Source organism: Anabrus simplex, chromosome 4, assembly GCF_040414725.1.
Source record: "Anabrus simplex isolate iqAnaSimp1 chromosome 4, ASM4041472v1, whole genome shotgun sequence".
Lineage (NCBI taxonomy): Eukaryota > Metazoa > Arthropoda > Insecta > Orthoptera > Tettigoniidae > Anabrus > Anabrus simplex.
This window is the reverse complement of record NC_090268.1, coordinates 55073184-55091669: the sequence shown is the minus strand read 5'-3', so window position 1 is coordinate 55091669 and position 18486 is coordinate 55073184. Positions and strand designations below refer to the sequence as shown.

General features: G+C 43.5%; 1 pseudogene; it reads right to left on the bottom strand.

Moving 5' to 3' along the window:
• Positions 1-757: 757 nt before the first annotated feature.
• On the bottom strand, positions 758-9607 carry LOC136872157 (phosphatase Herzog-like; annotated as a pseudogene).
• Positions 9608-18486: the final 8879 nt, after the last annotated feature.

The window sequence follows — 18486 nt, the reverse complement described above, 5'->3', positions numbered from 1 at the left end:
TGTAGATCACTCTAAATTCATCAGAGACTGCTTCATCCGTTTTGTGATAGGACATCCCGTTTAGCCACGAAATACCTCGAAACGAAACCGTCATTAGAACTGCCTCGATATTTTTATATTCTTCGGGGATAAGAAGTTAAACATTTGAAGATCTTGGAAGTTCTCCGTCGGTTAAAGGATAAAACGTATAATAAACTGGGCCACCATACCTCAATTGGTAGAGCAACCGATGCGAAGTCGTGAGGTTGTGGGTTCCGATCCCACTGATGTCCGGTTGGCCATTTTAGTTCTGTACTTACATCTCTTCAACACGTACTAAATGTACGTAGCACGACCTTATAGGTTGAAAGTCGATTTCGATTAAAATGCGGTCGTGAATATTCAATATTCATTGACTTTGCCCTCAACGGGCGACTTAAACGCACTCTACAGTGTGATGGCAGTAGTGCTAGACCTGTAACTTAGATCCTTTCCAACAGAACGGTGTTGACCTGGGTCAGCATCGCTCAATTGGTAAAGCAACCTACGCGAAATCTGGAAGTTGGGGGTTCGGATCCCACTTGGGTCCGGTTGGCCATTTTTGTTCTGTACTTAACTTCTCTTCAACACGTACTAAATGAACGTAACATATTCTTGGCTGAAATACAGGTCTATTCATTCCACAGTGTAGACAAACTTTAACATGTCCTTCAAACCAAGTCTTGGCCTCATTCATGGGAGGCTTCTAACCCGCATTTAGAGTTGCATGATTGTCACCTCAAGTTTTTTTGTGTTTTTGCTGCTGTTGGTTAAGCATTCCAACTGCTGATACAGAAGATGTGGTAATCGTGTTCTACGGATGATTTGAATTGCACAATACAGTATACACATTGTCCACTTTGCAACAGGCACAGCATTGTCTAAATGGAAGATATAGGAAACAGGATAACTGTCCACAATAACTACATTTTGGAGATCCCGACCCAACTTAGTAGTTAGTAATGTTATATTTTACCTGGCAAGGCCTCCTCATCCATCTAACCAGGCACTGAAATATACATATATTACATTGTATCACTTTACAATAATAGATTTAATACTAATTGAATTAATAATAATACGAGAATATTGAGTGATAAGCTTAAATGAAGATGAAATAAATTAGGTATAATAAAAGGATAAATTTTAAAACTAATATCCTACATGTAAAAAAGGTAGTACATAGAATTTAATAACATTTAAAAAATAAATCGGGTAAGAATTTTTAGAATAATCTTCTACCAGAACATCCATGACAATAGAATGGTTGTAAGTAGCAGCATCAAGTTCAGAGAGCCGGGCTGAGTGACACAGACGGTTAAGGCGCTGGCCTTCTAACCCCAACTTGGCAGGTTCGATCCTGGCTCAGTCCGGTGGTATTTGAAGGTGCTCAAATACGACAGTCCCGTGTCGGTAGATTTACTGGCACGTAAAAGAACTCCTGCGGGACTAAATTCCGGCACCTCGGCGTCTCCGAAGACCTTAAAAAGTAGTTAGTGGGACGTAAAACAAATAACATTATTATTATTAATCAAGTTCAGAGATGAACCTTACTGGTGCATAAAATGTGTCCACAGAGCTTCCTTGAAAGTGCGAATAGCACTTAACCCTCTGATACATTCGGGAAGGAGGTTCCACTTCCGGCAGGCATTTACCGTGAATGATTTATCGTAGATGCCAGATCTATGGCTAGGTACAACAAAGGTGAAATTATTAGTAGATCTGGTGTTAAGACTATGAGAAGAAGATAGTTATTTGAAATATGACGTAAGTTAAAATGGCTGTGAAGAACGAAGGATTTTTATGGAGATGGCATAGGGTATGAACAGTGCGACTGATTTCTAGTCGGGGCCAAGATAGGTGGTTATATGAAGGAGTTACACGGTCATAGTACCGTAGGTTACAGACGTATCTCACACATGCATTTTGACCACGTTGTAGTCTGCTCAATAACTTGCACACAGCGTCTCTATAAATCACGTCACAACAGTCGAAATGAGGGAAAACCAGAGCTTCTACCAACATTTTTTTAGTTTTTCAGGAAATAAGTATTTATACCCGCGCAGCATGTGCAATGCAGAGAATATTTTCTGAGTGTTATTCGTAATAAGTGTTTTCCATGACATGTCATCATCGAAAGTAACGCCTAGGACTTTTACTAATGACGTGAATGGCATGTTAGTATTACATAACGAGTATCGAGTGTCTGTGTGATGTGGCTTGCGTTTTTGCTGCGTTCAACGTAAGACCACACCTCAAAGACCAAGAAGAAAACGATGTTAGATCCTGATTGATTTTGTCTATGGCCGAAAATATTCGATCTGGAGATGCATGGAGGTACATTTGAACATCATCTACATAAATATGGTATTTGCAGTGCGTTAGGTTTTGGAAGACATCGTTAATGTAAATAGAAAAAAATAAGGGGTCCTAACACCGACCCTTGGGGCACACCACACTGCACGGACCGCCAAGTTGATTTGTTTAAACTATCTGTAAAACACTGCCGACGGCCATGCATGTAGGAATGCAACCAAAGGAGAGCACTGTCCGAGAAATGGAGGGAATACAATTTCGAGAGCAAAATGTCAACGTCAACAGAGTCAAATGTCTTCTGTGACCTTCCGGAGTGCCGTTGTAGTACTGTGTGCTTGACGAAAACCAGATTGTAGTGGGTCAAGTAAGTTGTAAGTCGTCATGTAGTCTGTTATTTATCTTTGAGCGATGAATTCTAGCGCTTTGGATAAAGCAGAATGTATGCAGGTGGCTCTATAGTCAGATGGTTCAGAAGGGGAAGCTACTTTTTTAGAGGACGTATAATGCCCGCTTTCCATGTTTCGGGAAATGTGCTGTCTACAAGGGAAGAGTTAATTACGTTAACTAGTGCAGGTAATATCACGTCCAGAATAATTTTTATAATCTCTATTCCTATATTGTCATTTCCTTTCGCCGCTGATGTTATCCGATTTATAGCAAACCTAACTTGTGTGTGGGTTGCTGGACGGAAGTACAAGTTTTCTCTATCTGTTCGCGCCTTTGCATAATTTCCGTCAAGAGCTTCATGTTTCAGGGCTACATTTAATGTGCAGTTAGATGAAAAATAATCGTTCAGTTTTTCCAAGGGTGTATTTATTTCATCGTCGTCTCGTCCTTTGTTAATGCCAAAGCTTTTTATGGATTTCCACAACACAGATGTTGAAACATTTGGTTGAATTAAACTGTGAGCGTGTCGTAATTTCTAATTTCTAATCTGTTGGGTCGTAGCGTTTCTCAGTCTCTTACAGTTTAAGTAGATTGTCAGGAGTGCAATGTTTTCTAACTCGTCTGTAAGCAGCATTGTGTTCAGCCATAAGTGCTCTAATCTCATCTGAGAGCCAGGGAGCTAACTTCCGCGAAACTCGAGCCGTCTTTCCAGGGGCATGTCTATCGTACAGCTCAGTCATATGTTGATTGAATAGTGCCACTTTGTCATTTATGTCTTTAAGTTTAAATATATCATGCCATGGCACTGAAACTGCGTCTTGTAAAAGTTTATGCTTATCAATTCGTCGTAGATATCGATATGAAATTATTTTCGGTTTGAACTTGGGACTTTTACTAGAATAGGCCATAAATATAGCCTCATGTCGCGATATACCTGGGACACTAATTTGACCGTGGTGAAGAATTAATTCAGGTTGGTTTGTGGCAATGAGACCAATTAAGGTGTGTGATGTGTCTGTGTGATGTGGGAGAAACGTTAAGTTGCAAGCTTTAAAAGAAGTTAAAAGTTGGGTTGTCTGAGGAGAGTTAGGTTCAAGAAGGTTTATGTTGAAATCGCCCAAAATAATTATATTTGAGTAATCAGTGACTAAATCTTGTATCTGAGTTTCTAGATCGCATAAAAAACCCGCATTCGGTGGCTTATATACTACACCCAGAAGAAATTTTACTTCACTCACAGTTATTTTCAGGAATATAACTCACGTTTTCGCTCATACGGACTTGGAGACTTACGTATTATTTTAGGGCGTAGACTGGTCATAACATATGCAGCGCTACCCCCGGAGGGCTTATTTAATCTGTCGGATCTAAGCAATGTATAACGCGCCAGCTGCAATCGTTCTATTGCGTGGTGTGGTTTTAACCAAGATTCGGAAATTAATATTGCATGGAAACTGGGAGGCATAAATAAAGCTTTAATTTCGTCCATTAGAGCCTCAGCAAGGAGGCTTTGAGCGTTTATATTGCATACCTTTAAAGCATTTCTGTACGGAGAAAGCTTATGGTTAATGATGTCCCTTATCGACTGGGAATGGCAAGAGAGCTCAGATGACAATAGGTGTGTGTTGTCTGCACAGCTGGTTCCCGGGACATTGGGAGAGGGTGGAGTAAGTGAAAGTTTGCGAGGAATGTTTGTAAGGAAGAGGGGAGTATCTTCGTTTGTGTCAAGGTCGTAATCAGAGGGGGCTAAGCGCAGTTGACTCCGGTTTTTTCACTTTCAATTTATATCTTTTATGTAACTTACGATGTTCTCAGTTATATTGGAGATGATTATGACAATAATGGGAATGTAACTAACAAATTACAGCGATCAATACGATAATGTCAATATAGCAATAATGTACTTGGAGAAAATACGATAAAAGGCACTGGACCAAGATTACTGCTACTTATTTATTTATTTATTTATTTATTTATTTATTTATTTATTTATTTATTTATTTATTTATTTATTCGTATCAGAAGCATACATTTTACATAGCATAATGGTACTTAATGACATACATATCAAATAGTGTCTGCCCAGAATTTTGCCAAATCACGGGCATTAGGTGTTGCAGCCATCAAGTCCTCTATTGTGCAACTTAAAGGACATTTACTACAGTTCATGAAATGGGCTGTGGTTTGGTCTTCACCACATTCACATTGTCTGGATGTGCCAGGAAAGCCCCACTTTACCATATTGATTCTTGATCTACCAACCCCAGTGCGAAGCATGTTCAACGATTTCCACGTAAACCAATGTTCCTCGTGTCCTGGGGGGAGATGTTCAATTGGTAGCATCCAACCAGCAAGTTGAGGATTTCTAGTTCTCCATAATCTCAACCTTGTGGATTGAGCAGATTCGTTTAAATCTTCGGTTGTATTCAGGAAACTCCTCCTAGACCTCAATCTTCGGTGGGCAGGTTCATATCTATTCAATGAGTGTGCACATGAGGCAAGTGCTTTAGTTCTCTCATTCATGGATGCAACTTCTCTTCTTATATCTGGTGGGGCGATTCCAGCCAAACAGTAGATTCTACCTCGTGGAGTTGGTCTCAAGCAGCCAGTAATGAGTCAACATGTTTCATTTAGAGAAATGTCAACTTGTTTAGCATGACTTGATCTGTACCAAATAGGGCAAGCGTACTCTGCAGCGGAGTAACACAGAGCCAGGGCTGTAGTTCTCAACGTCTTTGGATGTGTACCCCAATTGGTTCCAGACAACTTGCGAAGGATGTTATTTCTAGCCGACACTTTCTGCTTGATGTTCATGCAGTGTTGTTTGTAGGTGAGAGCACGATCCAATGTTACACCTAGATATTTAGGTGTTGGGCAGTGATCTAGTTGAGTATCTTCCCATACTACCTGCAATTTCCTTGACGCCTGTCTGTTCTTTAAATGGAAGGCACATACCTGAGTTTTAGATGGGTTAGGCTTCAATTGGTTTCCTCTACTAACACCAATCTATCACTACGGCAAGCAGAAGTAAACTATATTACAATTACGTTCTAATAGAGAGTTAATGTTAAAAATGATTATATTCTACAAGGATTATATACTACTTAAACTACATTAGAAAGTTACAAAATTGTTGCGACCCTTTCTCCCGCATATCACTTTAGTTCATTTAACTGTTCCATAGTGCACACTTTATACTTATTTGATCCAATTTTTATGTTAATTACTCCACCAATGCTCCATACCTGGCGTACTCCAAACCTCGAAATTGCCTCCTTGAGGACTGCGAGCCTTGCTGCAGTCAGATCCTCTCTTAATGTGACCGTCGTTCCCTTGAGTCCTCTTTTCTTGTGGACGATTTCACTCCGCTTCCGGTAGGAAACGAATTTCACTATTAGAAGTCGTGGCTTCGCGCCCAGTCGTCTTCTAGTGCGATGGCTCCTGACAATGTCAAGATCGACACCAAGATCTCTTGCGATGCTAATTGCTATGACATCAGAATCTTCCCCTTCCTTTTCCGGGATGCCGAAAATACGAATACATCGCTGCCGCTGGTATAGCTCCAATTCATCTTACTTGTTTTTAAAGTCGCTTTCGATTTCCACAAGTTACCTGTCCTTTACCTGAAGCTGGTCTTGTAATAGTTTGACAGTTTCCTTGTACTCCGCTCTTAGTTCCTATAGCTGTGACATTATGGGCTGTAACTGTTCGGCTACGGCCTGCTTAACGAGTTCTTGTATGCTGGTGCCATGAGGCGGGCTGGCTTGGGGAAGCTTCTTGGGAGCCGTTATGAAACTTAGTAGTAGAACACTGACTGTTTACTTTAGTTAACTGCACACGCTTAACTTCAGCACGAATCTAATAACGATTCGTGCACTATATCACCCGCGATTTACAATTTTTGCGAGAGAAAGTTTGCGTGCGACTAGCAGATAGCGGCCATTTTACGTTCACATAATTCCACGATGGAAAACGCAAGATTCTCTAAAAAGACGGGTCTGGAATACTCCCCACCTGTCTAGCTGATTTGCTACAGGATCAGCGTCCTTTGTTAACTGGCAGTAAAGAGAACACATTCATACAGTTCACCCATTCTTTGAAGAAATTCATCAAGATAGGGTCTTTAAAACATACACTTGGTGAACAGTCCCATTAATTTCTACAGGGACTACAAAATCGGCATTATTGATTGGCTTAAATGAACTGTGAACTAGAATTTCATCAAGATCAATCACCATGCATTCTTAGTGCATGTCCTGGTGACGAACAGAAGGGAGTAAGAAGCGAGGTGAACCAGGAATGAGTGGAGGAATGCATCGTCCTTCACTGCCTGCGGGATCATTGGGCCTCTTATGTGCCTGCCGACTGAAGCAGCACAACAATGACCGCAACAATCCCCGGCGAAGTTTCTTGCCAATTTGCCATGCCTCTCCCACATCGTGACGCATCTCCATCCTGTCGTACGGGTAGCCACTATGTACTAATTAGGCCACGGCCTGCTATCAATTGTTGTGCACCGGGCGAGTTGGCCGTGCACGTAGAGGCGCGCGGCTGTGAGCTTGCATCCGGGAGATAGTAGGTTCGAATCCCACTATCGGCAGCCCTGAAGATGGTTTTCCGTGGTTTCCCATTTTCACACCAGGCAAATGCTGGGGCTGTACCTTAATTAAGGCCACGGCCGCTTCCTTCCAACTCCTAGGCCTTTCCTATCCCATCGTCGCCATAAAACCTATCTGTGTCGGTGCGACGTAACGCCCCTAGCAATTGTTGTGACGTCACGCACATAGTGCTGTCTCCGTCGTCGCGTGCAATTCGTATATTGCTGATACGATACTTTTTCTCAAAATGTGACAAAGGAAATGCAATAATAAGCCTGTAAACACATAACATCGAAGAAACACTATCAAAAGTATACATACGGATACACAATATATGCACTAAAGGTAGTAACTTACATTACATATCGTAAAATATTCGACTGAAGGGTACTTGCCTGGACTGTACGCTGATGGTGACTTGGCGAATTGATTTCTCTCAAAACAATGTCATTCTTTCATGCTTGTTTGAGCAGATAACTTTGTTCATTATTTATCAATATCTGTTAAAAAAATATTTTCCAAAATGACAGATCTTGATCACAACACTCATTAACTCAGCAGTACATACCCGCACTTGTCACAGGTTTTTCAACTTTTATTATCAAAACATTGAAAAAAACATCCCCACGATTTCCACTGTTTAAAAATGCATCTTTGAAACAGATATCAAGGTCTGAGTTAATGCGTAGCTTTCCACAATTTGAAAAGTAGTATGACGGTCACAAGGCAAACTGTTGCTGTCTCTAAAATGTAATATTACACGTATTTGAGCTTGTAGTGGCGGTAATTATTTATGAATAACAGTTTGAAATAATATTTGCAATGATATGATAGATATTGGCCACAACACTCATTAACTCTACTGCACACACCCACACTTGTCACAGAAATTACCAGGTTCTTCATCTTTCATTATCAAAACATTGAAAGAAACATCCCTACGATTTCTACTTTTAAAAAATGCATCTTTGAATCAGGTATCAAGGTCTCAGTTAACGTGTAGCTCTCCACAACAATTTGAAAAATAGTAAAATGGTCACTAGGCAAACTGTTGCTGTCTCTAAAATGGCATTGCATTACACTTATTTGACCACATACTCTTGAAGGTTAGTTCGTCATTCTGCAAAATATCCTCTCTCCTTTCGTCTTGCGATTTTCGTTTGGCAGATGTTGGTTGAGACATACATGACGGCTACCCAAGAAATATAGTTGTCACAGCATCGTCAGTTAATTGTGGCTTTATCCTTAGGCACAGTTAAAACGGAACCGTCTGATCTTTTCGCACTGCCAGCTCGAATTATGTGATTTTAGGAAAAATGTTTAATAGAGACAGAGGCATATTTACTAGGATCAAAATTAGCTCGGTGTATAGCATGAATCCATTCAGCTCGCTACTCCATATCGCTAGGAAACGCAAATGTTGAGATAGCGACCTCCTTATTTGAACGGTAATTGGATGCACATCCAGGCACACTACACGTTCGTCCCATTTTGCAAAAAGGAGCATACACTATACTACACATTATAATAAAATCATAATTAAATTATAAACTTTAGAGTACTTTAGAAAATTCATAATAGCTCAGTGAGTTCACCTAATTTATCACATAACCCAGCAATACTTCCTAACACCAGGCTGCTGAAATTACAATGCTATAGTATTTAACACATACGTTCATGTTTTACTGATGCGTTTTCAAACAGTTATCACTTGGAAACACGAACGAACACCTCTAATAACGTTGAAATAACAACGTGCTACCAAACCACCACGAAAACAAGACGCGTGCCTCCATACCAGTGCACTAAACGGCTGACGTCATCAGTACGGAACTGTCATGTGCAGCAGGCCGGAACTTCGAGTTGGCCGTGATTAGGCACGTCCTGTCCATTGAAATGTAATGTCGTATGGCTTTTTAGTGCCGGGATATCCCAGGACGGGTTTGGCTCGCCAGGTGCAGGTCTTTATATTTGACTCCCGTAGGTGACCTGCGCGTCGTGATGAGGATTAAATGATGATGAAGAAAACACATACACCCAGCCCCCGTGCCATTGGAATTAACCAATTAAGGTTAAAATCCCAGACCCGGCCGGGAATCGAACCCGGGACCCTCTGAACCGAAGGCCAGTACGCTGACCGTTCAGCCAACGAGTCGGGTCCTGTCCATTATCTTGAAGGGATGCAAACACCCACTCACACGTACCACCTAGCGTTCCCCTGGTAGTGACAATTCATTTTCAACTCTCGGGAGCTGGACCTTCTCCGGAGAAAAATTAATTATTCTCATCGCGTGATACGCAAAATGTACGTAACACGACGTAATAGGTTTAAAGTCCATTTCGATTACAATGTGGTCGTGAAAATTCAATATTCATGGACTTGGCCCTCAACGGGCGACTTAAACACACTCTACAGTATTATGGCAGTAGTGCTAGACCTGTAGCTTAGATCCTTTCCAACAGAACAAAGATGACCTGGGCCACTATAACTCAATTGGTAGAGCAACCGACGCGGAATCGGGAGGTTGTGTGTTCGGATGCCACTGGTGTCCGTTTGGCCAATTTTTTCTGTACTTAACACCTCTTCAAAACGTACTAAATGTACGTAACACGAACTAATAGGTTCAAAGTCTATTTCGATTACAATGCGGTCGTAAAAATTCAATATTCATTGACTTGGCCCACAACAGGCGACAGGAACGCACTCTACAGTGTGATGCAGTAGTGCCAGATCTATAGCTTAGATCCTTGCCAACAGAACAAAGATGACCTGGGCCACCGTAGCCCAACTGGTAGAGCAACCGACGCAAAATCGTGAGGTTGTGGGTTCGGATCCCACTGGTGTCCGGTTGGCAATTTTTCTTCTGTACTTAACATCTCTTCAACACGTACTAAGTGTACGTAATAAGGTCTTGTCTTCTCTTGATAATTTTATGGGCTTCGCGTGATAGCGGTGTACCCAGTCACAAACTCAAAGTATGGAGGGACTAAAACGCAATAGATAAAATTAAAAGGGAGGTTATGAATTCAACTACCAATCTACAATACACAGCAGTAACACAAGGACACCAGGTACAACGCTTCACGCCAGAGCGACCTGTACTCGGCGACTTGCTACCACACGAACATGACCGGGTCAACATACACTGACTGACAGAGCAAATGCAACACCAAGAAGGAGTGGTTCGAAAGGGATGAAAGTTGGGGAAAAAACAGAGACGGCACGGACGAATAATTGATGTTTATTTCAAACCGATATGCAGGTTACACAATGCGCACGGCATCGACTCAGTAGGATGTAGGACCACCGCGAGCGGCGATGTACGCAGAAACACGTCGAGGTACTGAGTCAATAAGAGTGCGGATGGTGTCCTGAGGGATGGTTCTCCATTCTCTGTCAACCATTTGCCACAGTTGGTCGTCCGTACGAGACTGGGGCAGAGTTTGCAAACGGCGTCCAATGAGATCCCACACGTGTTCGATTGGTGAGAGATCCGGAGAGTACGCTGGCCACGGAAGAATCTGTACACCTCGTAGAGCCTGTTGGGAGATGCGAGCAGTGTGTGGGCGGGCATTATACTGCTGAAACAGAGCATTGGGCAGCCCCTGAAGGTACGGGAGTGCCAGCGGCCGCAGCACATGCTGCACGTAGCGGTGGGCATTTAACGTGCCTTGAATACGCACTAGAGGTGACGTGGAATCATACGCAATAGCGCCCCAAACCATGATGCCGCGTTGTCTAGCGGTAGGGCGCTCCACAGTTACTGCCGGATTTGACCTTTCTCCACGCCGACGCCACACTCGTCTGCGGTGACTATCACTGACAGAACAGAAGCGTGACTCATCGGAGAACACGACGTTCCGCCATTCCCTCATCCAAGTCGCTCTAGCCTGGCACCATGCCAGGCGTGCACGTCTATGCTGTGGAGTCAATGGTAGTCTTCTGAGCGGACGCCGGGAGTGCAGGCCTCCTTCAACCAATCGACGGGAAATTGTTCTGGTCGATATTGGAACAGCCAGGGTGTCTTGCACATGCTGAAGAATGGCGGTTGACGTGGCGTGCGGGGCTGCCACCGCTTGGCGGCGGATGCGCCGATCCTCGCGTGCTGACGTCACTCGGGCTGCGCCTGGACCCCTCGCACGTGCCACATGTCCCTGCGCCAACCATCTTCGCCACAGGCGCTGCACCGTGGACACATCCCTATGGGTATCGGCTGCGATTTGACGAAGCGACCAACCTGCCCTTCTCAGCCCGATCACCATACCCCTCGTAAAGTCGTCTGTCTGCTGGAAATGCCTCCGTTGACGGCGGCCTGGCATTCTTAGCTATACACGTGTCCTGTGGCACACGACAACACGTTCTATAATGACTATCGGCTGAGAAATCACGGTACGAAGTGGGCCATTCGCCAACGCCGTGTCCCATTTATCGTTCGCTACGTGCGCAGCGCAGCGGCGCATTTCACATCATGAGCATACCTCAGTGACGTCAGTCTACCCTGCAATTAGCATAAAGTTCTGACCACTCCTTCTTGGTGTTGCATTTGCTCTGTCAGTCAGTGTAAAAGCAAGAGACAAAGGGACAGAGATTAAAGGAAAATGTTGGTGTCAGAAAGGAAATTCTATAAAGCTACTACCGTAGTGTGCGTGGGATTGAGTATTTAACATGACAATTGAGTAGGTAACACGAAGTGTTTCCGAACAGAAGGCTGTAACCATTTTCTTCTGCTAACTTCGAGCAACGGACACTGAAACAAAATATGGTTAATTGTACCAACCGAAGTACGATATTTATAGAGGTTAGACTCAACCAACTTCATACGAAGTAACTGATCAGGCGTGCACATATGATTTAGCCGCAAACGGATAATATTAGTACTGTGACGTCTAGTATAATAATGTTTAGTAAACTACGGAGAACGTGGGACGTTCGGAAGGATCGTAAACAAACTCCGTTCTCTTCGACACGAGGGGTGGCTCCACTCATCCTGCCATAACTGTCTTATCTTCTCTCGACAACCGCTCCAATAATCAGTTAAAGGTAACGCCAAATGGTACGCAACACTCTGACCTTGAGCTGTCGCCTGAGCCAAGGCATCCGCCTGTTCATTACCTGTAATATTTGAATGTCTCCGAACCCAAAGTAAGGTAATCCTTTTATCTAGTTGGTGTAGATCGAAACAGATTTTACGAAGATTTTGAGTATACCAATTGCACCGTAAACTGGGATTATTTAAGGCTTGGAGCACACTCAGGGATTCGGATGCAATGTAGGCACTATCTAGATGCGAATACTTGATGTATAGTAAGGCTTGACAAACTCCGCCGTAAACATAGTTGTCTTCGATGGAAGTTAACATTGTTTGGAAATGTGTTACTCGGGTGAGAAAAAGGCCGCCCCCACACCTATAGGGGTGTGAGTTTTGGACCCGTCAGTATAGAATATTGGTGAAAGAATGAACATCCTGGGACAAAGCTAGACGGACATATTTCCTAGCCCCATGTGTCCGGGCCGGGCCAAAGTGTTGAGAATCACCTAATGCTGGTAAAATCAGAGCAGGGACGTAATAGACTGCTTGATATGAAAGAATGTAATTAGCTGTGGACGGGGTACGAATAATAGAAGTGCGAAGGGAACTAAAAGAATAATAAGCCCATGCAAGTGCCGGGTAACGGCATTGTGGGGTACCTCTATCTTCATAGTAACGTACTTACTTAATTCCTGTTGTCCCTTGTGGAACATAGGGCATCAAGAAAGCATCTCCATCTGATCCTGTTGCCAGCCAACCTCTTCACCTCTCTCCAGGTCTTGCCTTCTTCCATTGCCGCCATGTGTACAGATCTTCACCACGTTTGTTTGGGCCTTCCTCTCCTCCTTTTACCCTGCGGGTTCCAATCCAGTGCCTCCCTCTCAATGGCTTCATTCCCTTTCCTCAACGTATGCCCTATCCATTTCCATTTCCACCGCTTTATCTGCATGGTCATCTCGGTTTCACCCGTCCTTCTCCTTAGTTCATGATTGGGGATTACTTCCGGCCAGTAGATGTTTAACATCTTCCTTAAACAGCGGTTGACAAAGATCTGGAAGTTGGAGGTAATCACTTTAGTCACTTTCCAGGTCTCGGGACCATATAGTAGAACAGCCTTGACATTACTTCGGAAAATGCCAAGTTTGGTCCTGATATATATTTTGTTATTCTTCCATATCGGATAGAGCCGAACAAACGCACCATTTGCTTTTTGTATACGTTGAGAAACATCCTGTACTGCTCCTCCATCTTTGGTAACTACACTGTCTAAGTAGGTGAAACTATCCACATCCTCTATAGGTTCATCACTGAAGACAATGGGTCTAGTTTGTTGGTGTTCATCCTTAGGGCCTTAGTCTTCTTTGAGTTGATCGTTAGTCCCACCGATAGTAACGTACTAGTAATGATAATTTAGGGAGGATGAGTGGGCGGTAGGAGAGAGAGAGAGAGTCCTTAGAATAAACTTGGAGGCAAGCAATTTTCTCCTCAGATGTAAGGGGAATTTCGCGGCCTCGACCAAAGTTGCATTGTTGGGGGACGATTGCAGAGCCCCAATACGAAGTTTAATAAATTGTACCTGAAGCGAATCCAGTTGAGCAAGCTTTTCCTTGGCCGCCGTGTCGATGAAACCCGAGCCATAATCCAAGGTTGAACGAATAATATTGCGATATAACAGGAGCATGGTGCTGGGATCCGATCCCCAAGATCTCTGTCGTAGGGAAAAAAATAGAGTTTTTCTGGAAGAGACTTTCCCACAAGATGTTTAACGCGAGAGTGCCATAATAATTTCCTGTTGAGGTAAATACCTAGATATTTAGTCGACTGGACGATCGGGATCGAAAAACCTTGAAATCGTATAGGCGGGTGAGCAGTACGTTGGGACCAAGAGAAAAGAACCGCTCGACATTTATCGTAAGCCATTTCTAATTCATGATCGTGAAGCCAAGTAGCAAAATCAATAAGCGTCGTATGTAATGCCGTGTAAATAGCTCCAAGTGATGGGAGACTAAGATATATCACTAGATCATCGGCGAATTGTACCATGCGAGCACTGCGGGTTATAATTTTCTCGAGGGACATCGAATAGCGTGTAAATAAAATAGGACAGAGAATGTCCCCTTGAGGGAGACCCGTAGACGTCATACGTGCCTGAATATTAGGAAAATGTTTTAATTGAAGCATTCTGTGCATCAGCATGTTCAAGAGAAGATTAACGAAAAAGGGCGGGAAGTTATAATGGAGCAATTTTTGGAATACCACTTGCAGGTCAACATTATCATAAGCTCCACGTAAATCAAAAAAAGCTAGTAAGGGTTCTTTCCGACAGCGTGCGAGGTTGATGTCAGTTACCAAGAGGTTAATGGCATCAGTGGCAGAGCGACCCGGTAGGAAGGCAAATTGATATTTGGGCAGCAAATTATAAAAGTCTAGCGACCATTTTAGTCGTTCAAGAAGATTTTTTTTTGAAAATCTTTCGAAGGCATTGCCCCAGGTATATTAGTATGCCCTATAACTGTCGGGAAGTACAGGGTTTTTCCCGGGTTTCAGCAGGGGGACCAAATAATAATCGTTCCAGGTGGAAGGGACTTAAGCTGACTCGCGGTAACGATTGAATATCTGCAGTAATTTCTGGCGAGCCAAAGGGGGGAGTTGCTTTAATACTGAATACGAGATATCGTCCCGTCCAGGGGTCGAAGTATGGGATGTATTGATGGCCTGATTCAATTCTTTGATATCAACTGGGCTAAGGAGCGAAGAAAATTTATTGAAGCTAGGAGGAAGAGAGAAATTATAATGTGGGGCTACAAAATCCGGAGTAAGTTGGTGAAAGAAGCGTAAAAGAGCCTCCATGTTGAAGTGTACAGTAGGTGGAGTACTAATAAGACGGTTGGATTGGCCGGCAACTGATCGCCAAATATGTTTGGTCGATGACTGTCTATTTAGAGAGGAAATGAAACCTTTCCAAGCCAGGTGTCGTTTGTCGTTAAATACCTTTTTAGTTTGGGCAACCAGTACTTTATAGTGTAAGTACGCTTGGAACGTTCCAAAACGGCGAAAGGAGCGAAATGCTGCCTTCCGTTTAGCTATTAAAGCCGCACACTCAGTATCCCACCAGCGAGCATAATGAATAGTTTTGAGTCGGGAATGTGGCTGTATCGGATGGTATAGATCTAAATATTCAGTGAGAATTGATGTGAAGGTATCACATGGCATCTGTTGACCGTCAAATGCAGATAACTTTTGAGACAAAAACTATTGAAACTGGCATGTATTGAAGGGGAACATGTGCCTACTCACTTTAAGCGGGGAGAGAGTGGCTGGTTGACTGTCAGCAAACCCAATAAAGATGGAGAAATGATCACTGGAATGAGTGTCCTTGACTACCTTCCAGTCGATTCTGTGTGCCAGATCGCTAATACAGATGGTTAAATTGACAGCACTCCTATTTACAAGAGGAGACGTCACTCGAGTAGGTGAGCCGTCATTCAAAATGCGTAAATGATATAAGACCGCTATTTTAGCTATTTTGTTCCCTTTAGGATACGAGCCCTCGCAACCCCAGCTCTGATGGTGCCCGTTTAGATCTCCCCCGAGGATAAAGAGGTGCGAAAGTTACGAGAAAAAGTTCGCCCAATTCGAATATGTGCCTTGAATTTTAGGTGGACCATAGATAGAAATAAAATGTACGTTATCAGCCACAATGGCGACTACCTGTGTATCCGAGATTCTATAATGGAAAGGTGTCGAAGATAATTGTAGTTTGTCAGATACCAAAATACAAGCCCCATTGTAACCGTAGTTGTCATGGCGAATGCAAGTATAGTTTGGTATGTGAAATTGTTTGGCTGGAGCCAACCAAGTTTCACTAATCAAAATTACATGAGGATGATATGAATCAATCAGTAAAAATAGTTCGTGTTTCTTATGTAAGACACTACGTGCGTTCCACTGTAGAATTATCATGAGGGGAGACAGTAGTACTAATGAACTGAGCAGTGCCAGTACTTCCTCCTTCATAGTTAGGAGCAGTTTTGACAATTTAGAATCGTTTTTCGCTGCCCTAGCATAAGTAGATATTTTATCCGAAATGACTGTAATTGTGGCATTTATCGGGGTTGAGTCTCGGACTCGTTCTTGGGACGAATGATCATTAGAATCAACCCGCTTGGGAGGAATCTGTATGCTCTTCCCAGAGACAGAAGACATTGGAGGCATTGAACTCGTGGAAGAGGAGGGCATGTGTAGGATTGCACGATGGCCCTGTACATCGTAACATAGTGTACGATCATGTCGAGGCGGAGGCGATGTAACCACCGCCATGAATTTTCTTTTGCGGGACGGCTGTGGTTGAAGAACTGGAGAAGTTCGCTGGAGAGGAGGAAATTGTTGGAGGGACAAGAGTGGGCCGAATTGATTTTGTACGGGTGTGAAAAAATACTCAGAGTTAAAAATAGAGACTTCCATAGCTTGTTTTCTCTTAATTCTTGTTGGCGTTTGTGTTCGGGGCACCCCACTGAATGTTCCCTAGAACAGTTTATACATTGCCTACGAGAATTCTTACATTATTACATTCTTGGGTTTCGTGATTGAGGGCGCATGGTGCCTGTTGGAATATATGTGACCTTTCCGTCCTGCATGGAGCGTCTGTTCATCCGCTGAGCTCCGACTATAGGAACGGACGTGTCAGCGAAATTGCAGATTTCATCTTCGGTCAAATCCCTATCTACCCCTCGGATCACGCCAACCTTAAAGAGAGACGCCGAGGGAATAAAAGCTTTTAGATGCTTTTCCTTTAAAATAGGATTAGTTAGGAACTGATTGGCCTGGGTTTGGGTCTGAAATTCAATTTGTATTTGGTGTTTACCTCTACGAGAGATTAGAGAAACACCCTCAAATTTCCGGTCATAATTGTTTTTTCCAAGAGCCATTGGATGTATATTACCCAAGGGCTTCCACGAAAACTATATATGGACCAGTATGTCGGGCATCGTATGTCTGCACTTCAGATTTTTGAACAGAGGAACCGGTATTAGTAGGGAGAGCAGAATTACGTTCAGGCGGGGTTTTATCATTAACAACAATAGTGTCCTCCATAGGTATTTCTCGACTGTCAACTACCACAGGCTCCTCATCCATACTATCTGCCCCACTTGACTCCGCCATGAGGCCAGGAGTGAGGTAGGAAATCAACACATATAACAATCACACAACGCTCTCACCACTCCCAATTAAGAGAGAAAAAGAATTAAACACAACACCAAGTCCGAAAACGATTTTCACACCATGCACAGTAAAACGCTATCGCCTAGAAACACACGTCTACTCACCACCGGTAACCAGCGTGAACTCAAACGAACTTAACCTCTCTTCAAAACATACTAAATGTGCGTAACACGACCTAATAGGTAGAAAGTCGATTTGGATTACAATGCGGTCGTGAATATTCAATACTCATTGAAGTGGCCCTCAACGGGCGACTTAAACGCACTCTACAGTTTGATGGCAGTAGTACGAGACCTGCAGCTTAGATCCTTTCCATCAGAACAAGGCTGACCTAGGTTAGCATAGCTCAATTGGTAGAGCAACCGTCGTGAAATCGGGAGGTTGTGGGTTTAGATCCCACTGGTGCCCGGTTGGCCATTTTTTTCTGTACTTACATGTCTTCAACACGTACTAAATGTACGTAACACGACCTTCTTCTTTATCTGTTTACCCTCCAGGCTCGGTTTTTCCCTTGGACTCAGCGAGGGATCCCACCCCTACCGCCTCAATGGTAGTGTCCTGGACCTTCAGACTCTGCGCCGGGGGATACAACTGGGGAGGTTGACCAGTACCTCGCCCAGGCGGCCCTTACCTAGTATGCTGAACAGGGGCCTTGCGGGGGGATGGGGGGATTGGAAGGGATAGACAAGGAAGAGGGAACGAAGTGGCCGTGGCCTTAAGTTAGGTGCCATCCCGGCATTTGCCCGGAGGAGAAGTGGGAAGCCACGAAAAACCACTTCCAGGATTGCTGAAGAGGGAATCGAAACTCCCTCTACTCAGTTGACTTCCCGAGGCTGAGTGGACCCCGTTCCAGCCCTCATACCACTTTTCAAATTTCGTGGCAGATCAGGGAATCGAACCCGGGCCTTCGGGGG